At 47.4% G+C, this 18,227-nt stretch overlaps 1 protein-coding gene across 6 annotated transcripts in view; it reads left to right on the plus strand.

Moving 5' to 3' along the window:
* CCDC102A (coiled-coil domain containing 102A) overlaps positions 1–18,227 on the plus strand; it is an 820,703-nt gene that overhangs the window by 489,150 nt on the left and 313,326 nt on the right. The window contains exon 1 of one of the 6 annotated variants that reach the window (XM_085636973.1): positions 5,679–5,831. The exons of 4 other annotated variants lie outside the window; for them this stretch is intronic. The gene's annotated coding sequence lies outside the window, so the exon portion shown is untranslated. Of the gene's footprint in view, positions 1–5,678; positions 5,832–18,227 lie in introns of those variants that run through there. One more of the 6 variants, XM_085636979.1, reaches the window with a different exon arrangement.

Genomic DNA, 18,227 nt, shown 5'->3' on the forward strand with positions numbered 1-18,227 from the left:
TATATAAAAATAGGCTTTTCATACATAGCAAAAGCATTTTTCTCTGCTATGTGTCACTGCAGAAGGCTAGCTTGAATCCAATAGCACAGCGAACAAGGGACCCACGTCTGGGCATGCCCTTGGCCACTTGAAACTTTTCAACCACTCTCCCCCAGTCAAGAGATCTGGGTTTAATCCATCATTCATTTGCTCACTACACCACCCCAGTTTGCACCCAGCCATATGCAAATCAGTCCTTTCCCAGCTACTCGTGGGAACAGTCAAGGTTGGACTGCCAGGACAGGTCCTCCCTGGACGGGAAACATGCATCCTGGGACCAGTTTCAGGGTTTTACCCCTCATCAGCCAGGCTAGCTTGAATCATGTGGCACAGTGAGCAATGGACCCACGTCTGGCACACCCTTGACCACTGTGAAGCGTGGGGCCTGGACACAGATCGCGCTTGCTAGCGGCTTACGGTTGGTTCTCCCGCAGAGCTGTCTCCAGTGACATCTCAGCACCCCTGGCTGGCTTGTGTTGATGACGACCTTCTCTGGTGATATCAATAGTCCTCTGTCTTGTTGCTCTTCTCCCTTGCGCACCTGTGACCGTTGTTCACCCTGTCGCATGGTGCCACTCTTTTCTCCTACTTCGCGATGTAGCTATCCTGCCATGCTCTTCCGTACCTCCGACCAGGTTCCTCACTCTGGTGTGCCACATGTCTCATGTTCGCGCAACATGGACATCTCGTTGGTTGCACCCTGTTCTTAGGACTGTGTCTTTTCTTTGCTGCAGACATGTCGCAGGTCTGTCCTGTCAGTAGGACTTGTTTCTACTCCTCGTGGACCTCTTGCTGGCCCCATCCCCTCCTCAGGGATTTTTGCTGTGCTCCTCTGCCAGGATGGCAGGTCACCTTCTTCGCTTGAGGGCGTTGTGCTTGTGCCTCGAGCCTATGCCGTCGTGGCACTTCGTTCAGGCATGCTTGGCAGAGTCAGTCACTTTGTGTGACATGCTCCTTCTTGCTTGCAGTGCGAAGTGGCATGCAAAGTGGCATCCGTTCACGTGTTGCATGTCTTCAGTTCACATGTTGTGGTGGCAGCTTGTCACTTGGAGTGTGCAACTGTCCTCTTGCCTGTCTTGGGCCACTGGCGACTCCGCCTTGAGGCAGTGTGAGTGAGGACACTCTGTGCTGTCTTTGGCCCACTGCGGGGCTTCGTTGTTGCAGTGGAGATGTGGAGGCTCTCCCTGCTGCATTCAGCATTGCTTCTTTTCTGTGGAGAGATCTCACTCTCCTGGGCGCCTGCCCATGCTGTCAAACTTCTGGGTGCATACGTCAGCGCACCTCAGACTCTGCGTTATTGGTCATTCCTCAAGGAGTCTTTTTCTGGCGCTTGGCGGGCTTGCTCTTCTTTCTGGCGGTGGTATCTGTTCACCCCAGGGGCGTGTGGTGCAATTTCCCTGCTTGTAGTGGCGTCAGACAGCCAATGGAGGTTTGCATGCTCATCGCATGCCTTACTTGTGCTTTTTGTGGGGCTTGCTTGGTGCTCTCGCTCTCAGCAGGGGTTCAGTCTCACCATTTCCTTCAGGAAGGCTAATTCATTTGTCTTGCTGCGGTGGCCTAATGTCACTAGGGGGCACACAATGCTCTTTCCTCTCCCGTGCTGTGTTTTCCCAGTGAGATAACTGCCCCCAGCACTTCCAGTACAAGGGCCTGAGTGCATTGCTCTTGCCAGCTCCAACTAGTGAGAGGGTGGGTCGGAGCGATGCCAGGACTGATCCGTGAGCCTCTTACCTGTTGCCTTGTGGCCGCTTCAATGTCAGCACCATCTCTTGGCCCACACAGGCACTTTGTAGCAGTGGGTGCTGTTTGCCTCTTTCAGTGGGGTCGGCGGTGCTGAACTGCCTCAAGCACGGTGATAGTGCGACGCTTCTTCCCCTTTCTCAGCCCACGTAGCAGGCAGCAGATGTTGGGGATGCCCTGTACAGGAGCTATTCTTCTTCCCTCATGAGAAAAGCACCAAGCCGTCGACCGCTCAGGCGGGGATCGACCTGCTCATTGCCGTTGTGGGTGCTAGGCCCACATACTTAGGAAATAAAGCAGACAGACATAGTGTGTAGGGTACTGGCAACTGGCCCAGGGCACGTGCGCCCGGGCCCTTTTATTAGCAGGGCCACCTGACCGGTGACGCCTGTGATGGGTGGGTGTTAAGTGGGGTTACAGCACAAGGCTGAACACTAGAACGTGTCCAGCAGGACACGACATACAGGTATGTATATCTGCTCTGGCTTTGCATGTATCAGAAAATATTATGTGCCTCTGTTTTCATGCACTGTGCAAAAAACAAACCTAATGGTTTGGTCAATTCGTCTTTTATAGGTCTCGCCTGAGCCAGCGCATCCGCTGCCCTGGCGAGACATTTAGTGAGTGGGTTTTAAAAAGCCGACCACAGCTTTTTGTGTGGTCTAGAGCGTGCTGTTATGCGCACAGTTACGAGCAGAGGCACCATCTGGCTTTCCTCTCTCGTCATGGCTCATTAAGTGCATCGCTCGCAGGCACCCTTACAGCCCGCGATCACTTTCAGGATACAGGTCGCTCCTTCTCCGTCCTGGCACCATCCCTCTGGAACTCTCTTCCTTTATCTCTCCGCACAGAACCTTATCATCTCAAATTTCGTAAAGAAGTTAAGACCTGGTTATTTAACCAATAATGTCACTCTAGCCATCAATCTGTCTTCCCCTCATTTTTTTTTTTTGGTCTCTAGCGCCGGGAAACCTCCGGGTAGCTGCGCGCTTTATAAGCTTAAATATAATAATAATAATAATAATTTGACGGCCGCGTCACTTTCACGGCCACACGGCCAATGCTTGTTGCTTAAGTCTTCCACTGTTTGTACGATTTCTGTGCTGTGCGTTGTTGCTTCTTACGCGATATCTTAAAAATAAAACAGCCTAGTTAGCCATTGCGTTGTGCTACTCTAGCACCGGATAACACCTACAGCAGACAGAATTGTTCATTATATTGCCATGCGGCTAGAATTACCACTGCACGGTGGTGTAACACGGCGAGTCAGTCCCGGACAAGAAAGCATGAACCTGCTGACATTCCGCAAGTGGCCCCCCCTGGAACACAAACACGTGATATTCATTAGTCATCCTCGAGAGACGCTGGAGTAGCGCCGTGGCCTTTCAGTGTGCTCTTTCTGACCTTAAAATAAAACAGTGGAGAAATGACTGCATTGACACTTACACCGTTCGTGGTCCTCAACCCTTCTAAAACAATGTGCAATATATTAATTATAAAGAATCATTTTGTCGAAGGAACAGTGGAGGAACGCCATCTGGTGGCCTAAATGCCCACGGAAGGAATGATACATTAGACCGAATTAACATTCGAACAGCCCAACAGTTTGTCCTGCCTCTGTTAAATAAATACCCTTCCATCCGCAAATACACTGCATTTCCCTTATGATCAAGAATATGTAGTTCGCAAACCTGAAAACATGCAATATTCATTGTGCAGTCCTAATTTATCAAGAAACAGTCCGCGCTGACGGACTCGGGACTCGTGCATGAAACCAAAACAATGTTAATATATTTAAAATCTAAACATCTTTGGAACATGAAATTCAGACCACGCGCTGCGGGTAAGCTCGCGAAGTTGCCATACCGGACTGGTGCGCGAAACCAATCAATGTAAACTGTTTAAATGGCCGTCAGCGTGAAGAACTAGCATTATTTCCTTCATTGGCATAAACGCTGCCGTATTATAACGCGATTGTCCCCAGGTCAGCGCTTGCATCTTAGCTGCCGTGAATCAGCTTGTGCACAACCCCAGCACCTGCCTGCACTTGCCCGCCGGTGCACCGCGAGGCGCCATGCTTGCCCCTCTGATTGCTGCAACCCTACAGCGCCGATCCCCGCCCCTTGGCGAACCCGGGAACCTGAATCTCTATTTTATGCCATGCAGCTCGGAATGTCGAGCAGATCCAGTGCTTTATTACTGCTTGGAACCTCGCCCGCTAGCCAACGGCATCCCCACTTGAATGTTGCTCTGCGAGCTGCAATAATCTGGACCCAAGCCTTCCACCTTGTGCGTAGTTGTGGTGGCCGTTCACAGTCCCACCCATGCTAAAGGCACTAGCCAGGGCTTTAAGTGGGCTGAAAAAACTGGGGGGGTCTCTCAAGGGGGAGTGGCCAATGTAATTAAGAGCGTGGCTTAAAAACAGTACTTTAAAAATCTGTGTTTAGTATAGTGTGCCGCCGAACTTGTATTTTGTTCTTACTGTCATTGCATCCAGATATGATACAACAAGTAACATCATACCTATAAGTCAGGACTATTGGCTTTGTCAATGTTTGTAAGTTGCATAAGATAAATAAGCAGCAACTATGGCTTGTATAAAATATTGAAAAAGCTTTCACTTAAAGCCCTGGTGACACCACGACAATGTTGCTGCTCCTTAGTTTCAAAAAGAGAAGGGAAATCCAGAGAGAAGATGACTCTTTAAAGGATTTCCCTTCCCCCTACAACACTTACCTGGCATGACGTCATGCCGTAACTTCTCCACTTGTGAGTAGTGTGAGCAGGGTACATCGATATGCCTGCTGTCTCGAAACGGGTCTCTATTGTGCTCTTGTTTTGTGCCCTGGTACTTTTTTCCGGACTGCAGTGACAGCAGACTGCTGTCACTGCAGTCTGGAAAAAACACGGACCGTCTGTGCCAGCGCACAAAACAGAGCCCGATAGAGACCCGTTTCGAGGTCCCCTTAAACAAGCATTGGCATAGCCAATAGGTCTCGCTTTTGGGACCTTATAAGTATTTAGTTATGCAGCACAATATCCTTGGTGCAATAACATCAAATGTTGCATGGCTAAATACTTATAAGGTCCCAAAGGCAAGACCTATTGGCAGTAGCGGTCCGTGGAGGGAGTTCCGTGGGGCGGTGAGGCGGGGAGGGGCAGGGTGGGGAAATTCGTTGCGTGCGCTGCATCGCATTTTGCGATGCAGCGCGCGCAAAGGAATTCGTTTTATTAATTTAAATGTGTTCTTACCTCCGTTCATCCATATTCCGGTGTTTACATTTCCCCACCCTGCCCCTCCCCCGCCCCACCGAACTCCCTCTACGGACAGCTACTGCATTGGCTATGCCAATGCTTGTTTCCATTACTGTTCTTGTGATTTCATTTGTCCCACTACAAATATGACCACAAACACCAGAATGCAGAGAAAAAATGGAGCAGGTGAGCCGTTTGTTGTTGATGTAGTCAAGGCCAACTGGAGACAGAGGCGCAACTAGAGGCAAATTTCGGGGGGGGGGGGGCTAAGAATTTTTCGGGGGGGGGGGGGGGGGCTGAATCTTTTAAGCCATAGGCAGAGTGGTGCTGCAGGGGCTCTTAGAAGGGGTGAAACAACAGCGAGGCCTCATTAACACGCAAATGGTCTTTTAAAGACCTGTGAAGTGCTCGGTGCGGCTGTGTGTGCGCCGGGAAACTGTCTCATCCCGGGCTGCCATACACGACGGGGGGGGGGGGGAGGCTTAAGCCCTGTGAGTCCAATGGGTGTTGCACGCCTGGCTGGAGATCAGTGTTGGGTGTTTACTGACCTCTGTGCATGTGCTGTGGTTATTTTGTTGTAGCTCCTCGGGGGTACATGTTTGTCCTCGGTGCTGTTGCGGTGAGCAGAGCACGGTCTGAGAATGGGACACGATTTGGGTTGCCCCACCCCTGGGCCCACCCCTCCGAGTGAGTGGGAAGTCCTGTGACCTGCCTCCGGGTGGAGCTCCCCTCAGCGCTCCCAGCAGCCGCACGAGCTCGCCGTCTGCTTCCATCCATCCCCGGGGATCCCCTCTCAGGTAAGCCCCGGACAGGAAGAGGAACTCCGACTTCCTGTCCCGGATAGCTCGCTTTGCTTGTGAGGGCAGAATTGGGACAGCTTGGAACTGTCGATTCACTAACTTGTTCTGTAAAAGTTATGCTGCCCGAGGAGACGTTAAGCTGCTGAACGTCACAGAAAGCAGCCTTGAGGCACCGGGGCTTGGAGGGACACTGGGTATGACCCTGGCAACGGAATCTGGGGGGCAGAAGAGACACAGGGGCTATAGACGTTGGTGACGGGAAAAGTTCGTGGAGAGGAGGGCAGCAGTGCCTGGGAGCGAGCAGAAGGGGAGGGGTACCGAGGGGGTCTGGAGGAGACGGGACACCGGGCCGGGGCACCAGATTCCGAGGTGGGGGGTAAGCTGCTTTGGTGGCAGCCCCAGCCTGCCTTACTTACTTAGACAGCAGACTCTAGGGAGCGGGCACGCGCAGAGCCTGGGGCACGCGCCGAACCCAAGGGGGGTGTGGCGTTATTGGTCGGAGATGCCGACTGGGCAGACCGATTTGAGTCGCGGAGGCGGCTCAACATCCCGTGGTTTGTAAACCAATCACATAATATCCGAGGGTTGGCCACCTGTCTGCAGTTTACATGAACTCTACGTAATTTCACCCTGATGTCTGGTGGCCGCTATTGATCTGATATCGGACAGCGTTTGTCCTTTAATTTCAACACTGTTACATTTTATAGCTATATGTGATGCTACTCAACTGGAAGACACGATGCAGACATCAGACCTGGCTTCCAGCGCAGCCTCATAGGATATTGAGTACTGAATGTGAGAGGCATGTTTTTAAAAGAACACAATAACATTGTAGGGCATTTGAACATCTCTAGCCTATTGCTTGTACTGCTTTTGTTTCCAGCTTTTATTATTCTGGTTTTGATTTGATTCTTGTTTTACTGATTTCCTCTCTTATAGTATGGCAGTGAGATTATTTTTATTACATAGCACGTTTTCATGTAACTTGAGCATCTTGATGTTTCAGTTATAACTGTTTAAAAAAGGTGGGTGTACAGATTGATGAATGGATAGCCGAAAAGAGGGATGGATTGTTGAGTAGGTGGATTGATTGATGAATGAGGAGGATGGCTGAATAGATGGTTGCATTGGTCAGGAGGATGAATTAATCAATCGATAGATGAATGGATGGACATGAGTGTTTCTGTGGATAGATGGACAGGATAAGTGCTTGGATGGGAAAATAAATACATATGGGTGAATGGATAGCTTTTGGTGGGAGAATGGATAGATGGATGGGTGGGTGGGTGCTGGATAAATCAGGGTAGAAGAATCGATCTTGGTGAGTGGCTGGATAGATAGACAATGGGTATATAGATGGATCTTGCTGGGTGTATGGATAGATGTATGGACGATGGGTGGATTAAGAAGTGTAAATGGATGATCTTGATGAGTGGATGAGGGATGGATGGACGATGAGTGCTTGGATGGATAGATGAATGGACGATGGGTGCTTGAGTGGATAGATGGATCTTGATGGGTGCATGGATGGTAGGTGGATGGACAATGGGTGCTTTGATGGATGGATAGATGGACGGACAATTGATAGATGGATGGACAATGGGTGCTTGGATAGATGGATGGACGGTGGGTGCTTGGATAGATGGGTGGATGATGGGTGTTTGGATGGGTAGTCGACTCTTGCTGGGTGCATGGATTGATAGATAAATGAACAATGGGTGCTTGGATGGATAGATGAATCTTTCTGGGTGCATGGATGGTAGCTTGATAGACAATGGGTGCTTGGATGGACAATGGGTACTTGGATGGACAATGGGTACTTGGATGGACAATGTGTGCTGGGATGGACAATGGGTGCTTGGATGGAAAATGGGTGCTTGGTTGAGAAGATGGATGGACAAGGTGTGCTTGGGTGGATAAGGTGTGCTTGGGTGGATAAGGTGTGCTTGGATGGATAAGGTGTGCTTGGATGGACAAGCTGTGCTTGGATGGACGAAAGGTGTTTGGTGGATGGACAATGGGTGCTTGGATGAACAATGGGTGCTTGTATGGATAGATGGATGGACAATGGGTGCTTGGATGGATAGACAATGGGTGCTTGAATGGATAGATGGATAGACAATGGGTGCTTGGATGGATAGATGAATGGATAATGGGTGCTTGGATGGATAGATGAATCTTGCTGGGTGCTTGGATGGACGATGGGTGCTTGGATGGATGGGTGCGTGGCTAGATAGAGGGATCTTGCTGGGTGCTTGGATGGATAGATGGATCTTGCTGGGTCCGTGGATGGATAGATGGATCCTGCTGGGTGCATGGATGGATAGAGGGATCTTGCTGGGTGGAGGGATAGATGGATGGACAATGGGTTCTTGGAACAGATAGATGGATGGACGACAGTACATGGATGGATAGATGGGTATTGCTGGGTGGATGGATAGATGGATGGACGATGGGTGCGTGGATGGATGATGGGTGCGTGGATGGATAGATGGATGGACGATGGGTGCGTGAATGGATGGATGGATGGACGATGGGTGCGTGGATGGATAAATAAATCTTGCTGGGTAGATGGATAGATGAATGAACCATGGGTGCTTGGATGGATAGATGGATGGACAATGGGTGCTTGGATGGATAGATGGATGGACGATGGGTGCATGGATGGATAGATAGATGGACAATGGGTGCTTGGATGGATTAAGAAGTGTAGATGGATGATCTTGCTGGGTGTACGGATGGATATACCGGAGGATGGAGCAATAGTGCGTTTCATATTCATTGGCTGAACCGGTGCTTCATACCTGGGGAAAACTAGGCTGTCGGACAGGAAGTGTTTGCAGTGTCAGATGGCTCACAGTGGCTTGGGTGTGTGGTGAACAGTGGCACAGACTGGGGTTCACTGCTCTGACGGTGATGGTGGATTGTAACGAAGGGTGGAGTTCTATGTTCTTAAGGTGATGGTGCCCTATGTTGTTGTAGTAGTACATTGTGCTGTGTTTGATGGTGCACTATGGCATGGGGGGGGGGACTACACAGTGGGTGTTGGTGCACTTTGCCAGATGGTTTGGTACACCCACTGTTCAGAGGGTGGGGGTCCATTGTGCTTAAGGTTATAGTTGTGCTGAGGCTGGCTGTGCTTAAGATTATAGTTGTGCTGAGGGTGAATGTGGACTGTGCTTAAGCTTATAGTTGTGTTGAGGGTGGCTGTGGACTGTGCTTAAGGTTATAGCTGTGCTGAGGGTGGCTGTGGACTGTTCCTAAGGTGATAATTGTGCTGAGGGTGACGGTGCTTAAGGTTATAGCTGTGCTGAGGGTGGCTGTGCACTGTGCTTAAAGTTATAGTTGTGCTGAGGGTGGCGGTGCACGGTGCTTAAGGTTATAGCTGTGCTGAGGGTGGCTGTGGACTGTTCTGTGATAGTGCTGTGTGGGCTGGTGCCTTACGCCATTAGTCGTGGTACATGACACCGTGCATTATTGAAATGTACAAGTGTGGGATTTTTTTAAATTTCTTGTATGTGTTCCTCTTCTGCAACTTAGTCATTTCTTTTAGATTTGACTTGCAATTGATTCAGCCGTCATCAGCCAGTTGTTTCTTTGCCTCAGGAACATTCAGCTATTGATTCAAGACATTGTTCATTGTATCTTCGATTTGACCGCAGGAGTATTTTAGTCCTACCTTCTTTTTATTGACTGGGTGTATCACACTGCTTCCTTTCTAATGCATGAGGGACTATGTTACAACTCATACACTATCATTACATATTACTCATCTCATCCTTCCACTGCTAACACAAAGTAATCCTGTTTTAATTCTCTTGAACTGCAGCAGACTTTTGTTTCGCTTTTGTCAGCACCTACATGTTCACGTCAAACCTGTTGTCTTTGCTAGTGCTTGTACATGGCCTTGAAGCGACTAGCCGAGACTCAGTCCAGGCTGATGGATGCAGAGGTAGAGCAAATAGCATTGTGGTGAGGTTAACTGACATCCTACACTAGTTTTGTAAGAGACAATCACAATGAAATACACACACATATGCACTACCCCCTCAAATGTTATGTATACACTTACTCAACATTTTACTCCCTTCCTGCCTCTAATAGTAGTAAAACTACTGCCCATGAGCTGGAAGTTCTCATTCATCAACAGAGCACTGCTTCAAGTACCTATCAGTCATGGTGAAGGGGCAATATCGTGTTACAATTGTCCCTTATGTCGGTTGTCAAATTATGCTTAGCATGCATGTGTGCTAGTTTTTAATCTTTAAATGAGTCCATTTAAATGTGAATGTTTGCTCAGTACTGCTATGTATTATTCAAGTGAAAGAACATAAGCCTATTTGGACTTCTACTTGTGTCAGCTGCCTATTTACTTACTTTCATTTTATCGTTTGACCTACTTTGATGTGTCTGTAAAATTGACCTTTCGTCCTGAATTTTGACCCTTTGTCCTGAATTTTTAAAGTCACTGTCCAGAATGTGCCTCCATGCCAGGTGGTCACCCTATAATCTCCACCATGCCTAAAAAATATTAAAGTGACCTTGTGTAATGTAACTGGTGCTCATGTAAAGTGCTCCAAAACCTTCGGGTTGAGTTTGTGCTCTATAAAACAGCAACAACAACAAAAACATCCGGGAGTTGAGAGTGGGGATGCTCAAGACCCTGGGGGCAGTGGGGTACCAGGAATATTGGGGTGAGGCACAAGCAGACCCTGGGTAGTGGGGACTCCAGAAGGGAGCAAAACCAGAGCATAGACTGCATTAGACGACCATTAAAAACATGGGACAGGGGAGCAATTTGTAGTTGTGCAGCAGGGCGTAGGAGGACTGGTAGGTGCTATGGTGCATTTGACTCTGTTGGCTAGGTAGGCCATCAGGGGTAGAGTCAGGGCACCTATGGCTGTGCGACCTCTGACCGAGACGGCCAGGGACCATCCTTGTTCTCTCCTCAAATTTTTTCGAACATCTAAATCAAAACGTAGAGGGTTTTTTCCAAAGAATCATACTAGATTAGGAGTTCACATTGGAAGATGTTGGGATCAAGAATGGCTTAAAGTTTAAAACAGTTTGGACCAGTAACACTAATCAAGCATTTTATGGTTTACATGTAATCCTGGGCATGGGGTGCCCTCAATGACTTTTGGAGAAAACTGGTACTTGGTGCATTTTAATGTACTCCAGGCCAGCAACATTGCTTAAAATATAGTAGCATTTAACATAGTGGATTTGTAGATTATCATCAAGGATTACTTGAATGAAGACAAATTGCAATGGTGTCACTAAAATGCTAGTCAGTAGCAGCAATTTGGTTAAGAAGGAAATTAGAACAGAAGTGCTTATATTTCAAATATATCAATCTTGATTTAGGGATATTACAAAAAGCAATGTCAGTGGTATAACTTCCTGTCAATACCAATTCGTTAGAAACCGCATTGGTGTATCAGCTGCCAGATTACGGAATGAGCTTCCACTGGAATTGAGACAAGTTAGGGATCTTCTCCCCTTTAGGAAGAGATTAAAAACTTGGCTGTTCCCCAAAGTCTAGATTTGTTGTCAGCTCCCGGGGTATACCCACAAATTGTGCACTCTTAATGTCAGCGCCAGGATGCCTGCTAGGTGACAGAGCGCTTTACAAGTGAGATAAATAAATAAATTAATTAAATAAATATTATTACAACAGAGTCATGTATTTGTTTTGTGAGTTCTTCCTTTATTTTTCTTTAAAGCTTTAGATCAGTCAGCCCAGCCAACATGTTTCGTCCGTAAGGACTTCATCAGGATTTCAGGTTGTTGCACATCAAAAAGTCGACCCAATCGATCCTGATAATATCTGTATACAATCCTGAAAGTTCACTTGGTATGGTCACCCAGATCAAAACTGTTCCTATATAATTTTATTCATTATTTTCGTTGGACATCCACATTACGAGAGTGTCCCTCCTATCAATAAAATCAAAAGTGTGACATCCTCATTGTAGAATATGTCCACAGTAACACCGAACAGTGGAGACTGTCCGGTGTTATTTTGTTTGGACATATCCTGCAGTGAGCATGTCACACTTTTGATTTTATTTAGGAGGAACCAGCTTCTCAGTACAGACATGCAAATTATGGAACAAACTGCTAAATAAATGCAGCTTCACCAATCCTCATTTTCAATTCCGAAGAGCCCTAAAAACCCATAACGGGGACTAGTGCCCCCCTAAGACCACAACCCTGACACATTTGTATATGCTGCTTATGTACCTATCCTCACACTTTGCTTCCTACTGCATGCGTAAAGTGAGCTTACATGTAGTGGCATACACTTTCTGGGCATCCTTCAAAACAGGAATATCCAACACTAGTAAGTACAAGACTACCAGCCCTCTTCTATCATCCCTGCATCGCAGAACCATTCACCTCATGTCTGCAAAGCGCTTTGAGGCCTCAAAAAGAGGTGGAAAGTGTGATAAAGCGCAGGACCCAAAGCCACTCTACTGGAACCAAAGCTGCCTATCTAGTATTCTTGTTTTATTTACACACCTGTGTAGGGAAAGGTGAGGACCAAAGGCATAATTATTTGCTAGTACCCCCAGGACTGAGGAAAATACTTTGCTGCTGTTTCTGCTGCACTGGCAGAAGACAGAGGTAAACTGCTCTGCGTTGAGGACTTGCCTTCTTCAGCCCAGAGCTCGGGTCTAACTCTCCACAAGTGTGCCTTGAGGAGGTTTGAGACTGGTGAGCTGCTATAGCTGTGCAGCCAACCGCCGCCCTCCTTGTGAGCTGCAGTGATGACCGTGTGAGGCGTAGGTGCCATTGCCTTACATTGCTGTGTGCCTTCTTCAACCAAATGCTTATGTCCACATGGGGCCTTATTCTGGCTCCCTTCTTTACCTTCTCTCTTTCTTGAAGTGATGCTGATGTCTGTGCTGTCTATCACCACACCTTTTTATTCAAGTGACATTTTCGACTGCGTGGAACCCAAATGCTACACCACCTGCGGTCACTCTATGAGCCTTTCTCTGTTGAGAGGGCGGAGGCAGGTGTGGAACGAGTTCATCCGCCGTTTGCATCTGTATCCCTCGAACTGTGCCTGGTGCTTCTCTCCCCACCTCAGTAGCCTGCAGCTAGGAGACTGTACAACAGTGCTATTTAATGCTGCACCTGCTTACGGCTGATTGAAGCCATACATTGCTAGGATTGAATCACATCCGGCTCTGTGAAATACCTACGCTGCACTGGTATATACCTACCTGTTGGATTGCAGCTCTAACCCTCTGCCAAAGTGTGGACAGAATAACTGGACAGACATTGAGAAATATTGTTCTGATGGACCCTTCTAACTGCAGGTTCCTCATCTTGTGAATACACCCAGGCGCCAGGCTGGATCTGTACATTTTTCAGAGTAGTGTTCCTGCACGTCACTAGGTAGGTGGCTTCATGACGGCTTTGTCCCACCACAGCAGTGACATTGAAGCCACATATAAGCGCAACCCTTGTGTACTGGCATCAGTCCCTTTCTTTCTGCACCTTCGGATGCTGATCCGGAACTCGCTCCCAAACATTTTCCTCAACTTTGACGATCTTTTTGATGCCATTCTTTTCCAGTGTGCAAGGCAACATAGCCCCACCTAAAACGACTGGGTTTATCCTTGTATGGACTCTCACAAACATATTTCTGTGACATCCCCACAAGGTATGGCTTTGATGTTCAGTTTCGTTGCACGACTCTTGAGGACTGCGCCGGGATGAACCCAGGCAAACTCTAAGTCACTGAGCATCAAAGGAAGACATGCAAGTCCTGCTCACAGTCTAAATAGAGGGCGCAGACTGCTCCCGCTCTTGAGTCTGTTCGAGCAAAAATGTTTACTCACATTCAAAGTTCTCGGGTAAGTTGAAGTCGAACAACAAACCTAACAAAACAAAACGTGTTTCTTCCCCGTCCCGCCACTCTTGACGAGAATGCAGACTTCAAGGTGTCACTCACCTCCTACCAAGGAACCAATTCCCCAACATATCCTATTGCACCCTGAATTCTCAGGCCTATTGGCAATGTCACAGCAGATAGACGCTTTCAAAGAAGCCATGTTGCTGATATTCGCCACTCTTCGAGCTTCCTCTGGCGTACCTTCGGCCCAGGGATCCATTGAGGCCTCAAGTCCAATTACTTTCGGTGGATCCATCCTCGGTACTTTCTGTGCCTCCTGACCCCACTGCGGGATCCTCCCCAACATCTGTGCTGGCGCCCATCCTGACTTCAATTACGTCCCAACATCCACGCCAGTTCCTGCCATGTTGAGAAGGATCCAATTATTTTGCCTGACTCTGAATTGAATCCAACATGACCTTGATTGATGCAGTATCCTGTGCAATCCAAAGCCCTTCTGTTTCCAAACCACTTTAGTTTGCCCTCAACAGTACAGTCACCCTGTAGGAGGCAGGATACGTTATTACCTTCACTGGTAGCACAGCATTATACCCAAGAAGTGGATCCTCTAAATAGTCCAACAGGGTTACACTATGCCATTCATGGTCTCACCCAGTCCGTTGTAGACCACTTCTTGACTATAGCAAACCTCCTAACGTCTTTAGGGTTCATGATTAATGTTCCATGGTCATACCTGACTCATTCATAGAGGCCTCCATTTATCTGAGCCATTCTGGAAATGGTGCAGTTTCGAGCCTTCTCTCCTGGTCAACGAATCCAGGGCATTCCAGCTGTGATCCTGAAGTTTCAACCTCTGTTCTAGGAACTTGGTGAGAGTGGCTCTGAGACTTTTTGTCCTCTTGGCCTACTGCAGCCATCTTGTTACCTGTGCCAGATGGCACATGCGAGCTCTGCAGTGGGATCTCGAGTCTCAGTGGGCTCAGCCACATAGTACCGTAACAGATTTCATCCAGGTTTCGTAGGAGACTGTGAAAGACCTGTAGTGGTGGCTGTTCAGCTACAATTAGACTGGTGGCAGACAGCTCTCCCTACCCAACACAGAGCTGATGGCTGTGACAGATGCATCATTGCTAGATTGGGGAGGACCCTGGCTTGATGTCTCGGAGTACCTATATGGTCAACATTTTTGCATGGTGAAGTTTTCAAGACGGCTCTCTCTCAAGATACATTCTGCCAGAGTGGAGCTCGGGACTCCTGTGTGCTTTCCCACCTCTTCCTCTCCTGCTCAGAGTTCTGAGGAAGATCAGGAACAACCGAGCCCACGTCATTTGAGTGGTTTTGGATTAGGCCAGGTGAGTGTGGTACATGGAACTTCTGGGCATGCCATGAGCAGCTGTCCTCTGATCAGGCTGCTATTTCATGAAGATTTTCTGTTGCAGCAGCAGGGCAAGGTCTTGCACGTGGGCCTCCTCAATCTACACCGCCATGTTTGGAGGCTGAGTAGCAGCAGTTGACAACATTCTACCTTCCTCAGGAAGTCATGGATACCATTTTGGTAGCCATGTACCCATCCATGAAATTTTCTATGGTGGGCGCTGGGGTTGATTTGTGGCCTGTTGTGGTTCCCGTAATACATACACATTAAATGCAGAGCTGTCGGGTGTGTTGCTTTTAGTGGTATCTTTATCTCAGCTGGGACTTGAGGCTATTTGTTGTCCTTTATTTTTTTTTTTGTCCTCATACACCGTGGAGGGCATTCTTGATAGGAAACAGAATACCCCCTCTCTCAAACGGCCAACCTGTTCCAACCCCGTCTCAAGGGCCCGTACTGAGAGTAGGGAGGGAAACGAAACCCACAAGCTAATACTGTCTTCCCGGTCCTCTCCAGATCACACTACTGTTGGAGCCCAGTGTTATTAAGGAGATTGAGGACCAACAGTGCCCGGGCAAAATCATAGGACTACCATTTACCTATTTCGCCATGCCACCAAGGCAGCCCAGATCTTATTGTGGCATGTACTGTCACAGGCCATATCCGATTCACTGGTAAGAATTATATATTTCAAACATTCCATGAAAGTTGGGGGATTTACATTTTTCTATGCCCTGCATATCTCACGCCTTGCCAGAATAATGACATAAAAAATTTATTTAGAAATTAGATCGTTAGGATTATAGTTTGTCGTAAGACCAAAAAAGATAGGCTCAGGGGTGATCTCCACTTGTTGAGATAACACATCCTCAAAAAATTCCTGTATCTCAACCCAATAATTAGATATCTGCGGGCAATCCATGAACACATGGAGGTCGTCTGCAGCAGGATACTTACACCTAGGACAGTGGTATTCTAGACCGGTGACCTTAGCTAGTTTTCTAGGTGTTAAATATACCCTATATGTAGTATATAAATGATTTATTTTCAGTGCTGCGGGTTTGACAACTGCCTGTAGCATAGTAAAAGAATCCCTCCAAATACTCTTGAATTCATTGGATTTGAGAATGATGTCATTGCCCCAGAGTTTTCGGAGTTCGGATTCGGTCACCCCTCCAGTTTCTAAAAGAGCCCAATACCAAAAAGAAACCTCCCGTTTCCATGCCCCCCTCCAAGAGACTGAATCGAATTTAAGATTTAATTCAAAGTCCCAAGATTTTGTTGCCCACCATCCTGACCGCTGATAATACTTAAATCTAGTAAGTGTGCCTCCTGTCAACCCCGATAGGGACTCCCAGCTCAGGAGCTGCGAGTCCTTCTGCAGATCACCAAAGCAAAATATGCCTGCCATTATTAAGGGTCGGGATAATTGGTCTTTGAGGCAGTCAGGGGTACCGGGTGAATCCCAAATCGGGGCCTGGGGTGCATAGTAAGGGATTTTGAGACTTTTCCTGATATATAGCCAGTTCCTCAAGGCAGCACCCAGAATCTTTAGCCTAACCTTTTTATAAAACTTTGGATCCCCAAATTTAAAAAGAAAAAACTCTTGACCCTGGGGGATGTCATGCAGCAGAGCCCGAAATATTAGACCCAATGATGAAATATCCCTCTTAATAAGATTTGTTGTCCTTTATGACCTTTTTGTGTTTGCTGGACCAACCGTCCTTGTTTAACTCGTTGTCGTTGATGTATTTTCTTAAAGTTTAATTACATATATTTTCACCTAAACCCTTCGTTGTGCCTCAGTGAGACCATAGTTTGGTTCTAGCGTTCCTCATGTGAATTCCATTTGAGTCCATGCATGACTGTCCTTTGCGTCCTGACTCTCAAAACAGTCTTTCTCATTGTGGTGACTTCAGCTCATTGTGTGACTGAGCTATAGCCTCTTTCAGTCCAACTCTCTACACCACCTTTTGTACTATCTTCTGACATTCTTTGCTCCACTTCATCCATTGAAAGAGGAAGAGTAACTCCTCTGTTTGGACCCAAAAGAGCATTGAACTTTTATATCTTTTGTATCAAGGATCATCGGGTGGACGATCAGCTCATTGTAGGGTTCTCTGGTGCAAAGAAAGACAAAGCAGTGCAGAAGTGAACCATATCATGATGGACAGTCCTCTGTATTAAGATCTGCTATGCATTGGCCAAGAAGCAGCCTCCAGAAGATCTGAGGGCTCATTTCACCCGAGCAAAGGGTGCTACCACTATGTTGGCACGCAGAGTGCCTTTCCTGGATATCTGTCAAGCTGTTACGTGGGCATCCGTGCACATGTTCAAGAAGCACTTTTGCCTTGACTGTCAGCGTCATCAGAATGGGCATTTCGCTTGTTCCATTCTTCGGACCATTTTGGTCTGAGCCATTCCGCAGGCCCCAACTCTTGGGATGTACTGCTTGGTATCCATTCACAAGGTGAGGAATATGCAGTTAGAAAAATTATCCACCAGAAAGAGTGTTAATAAAGTTAAGTCACTTGTTCTTTATGCCCATAGTAGTGAAAATGAATGTGGCCCAATGGTACATTATTTAGAGCACGTCTATTAACAAACATTCACTCACACATTACCATAGTGCAAAGGTCAAATTCCATTTTATTATTGTAAGGCAATGCCTCTTTTTGAATGCTCACCCCCACATTTTTAGGTCGAGCCTGGGCGGTGCACGCGCTGCTGTGAGAGGCATGCTGTATTGAGGTAGGAGATTGAAGCTCTGCCCATATTTTTCATTGGCTTGTGTCATTGTCCACTGTAAACTGTGGCTGTTCATTGGTCAAAAGGCTTAGTAGTCCCTCCTTAGTACCACCTTGTCTCATTTTGTAACCTCCCATGGCGACACCCCCTGTTACATGTGTTGTTACTCAGTAGGCTTCAATTACAGCCTCCGAGCACTATTTTCTCAAATAGCTTTGTCCTGCCTGCTGTTGCAGGCAGTACACGCGCTCTCCTAACGCTTTAAAAAAATATTTATAGCACGCATTAGCGATGCAATAGGTCTTGCATTTGCAAGAGTTTAAGCAGTTGGCATTGTAAATGACTGCTTTTTACCCGTTTTAAAAACAACATAAACAAAAGGCACTGTCATTTACAATGCTAA

This window comes from Triturus cristatus, chromosome 12 (assembly GCF_964204655.1).
Source record: "Triturus cristatus chromosome 12, aTriCri1.1, whole genome shotgun sequence".
NCBI classification, from domain to species: Eukaryota; Metazoa; Chordata; class Amphibia; order Caudata; family Salamandridae; genus Triturus; species Triturus cristatus.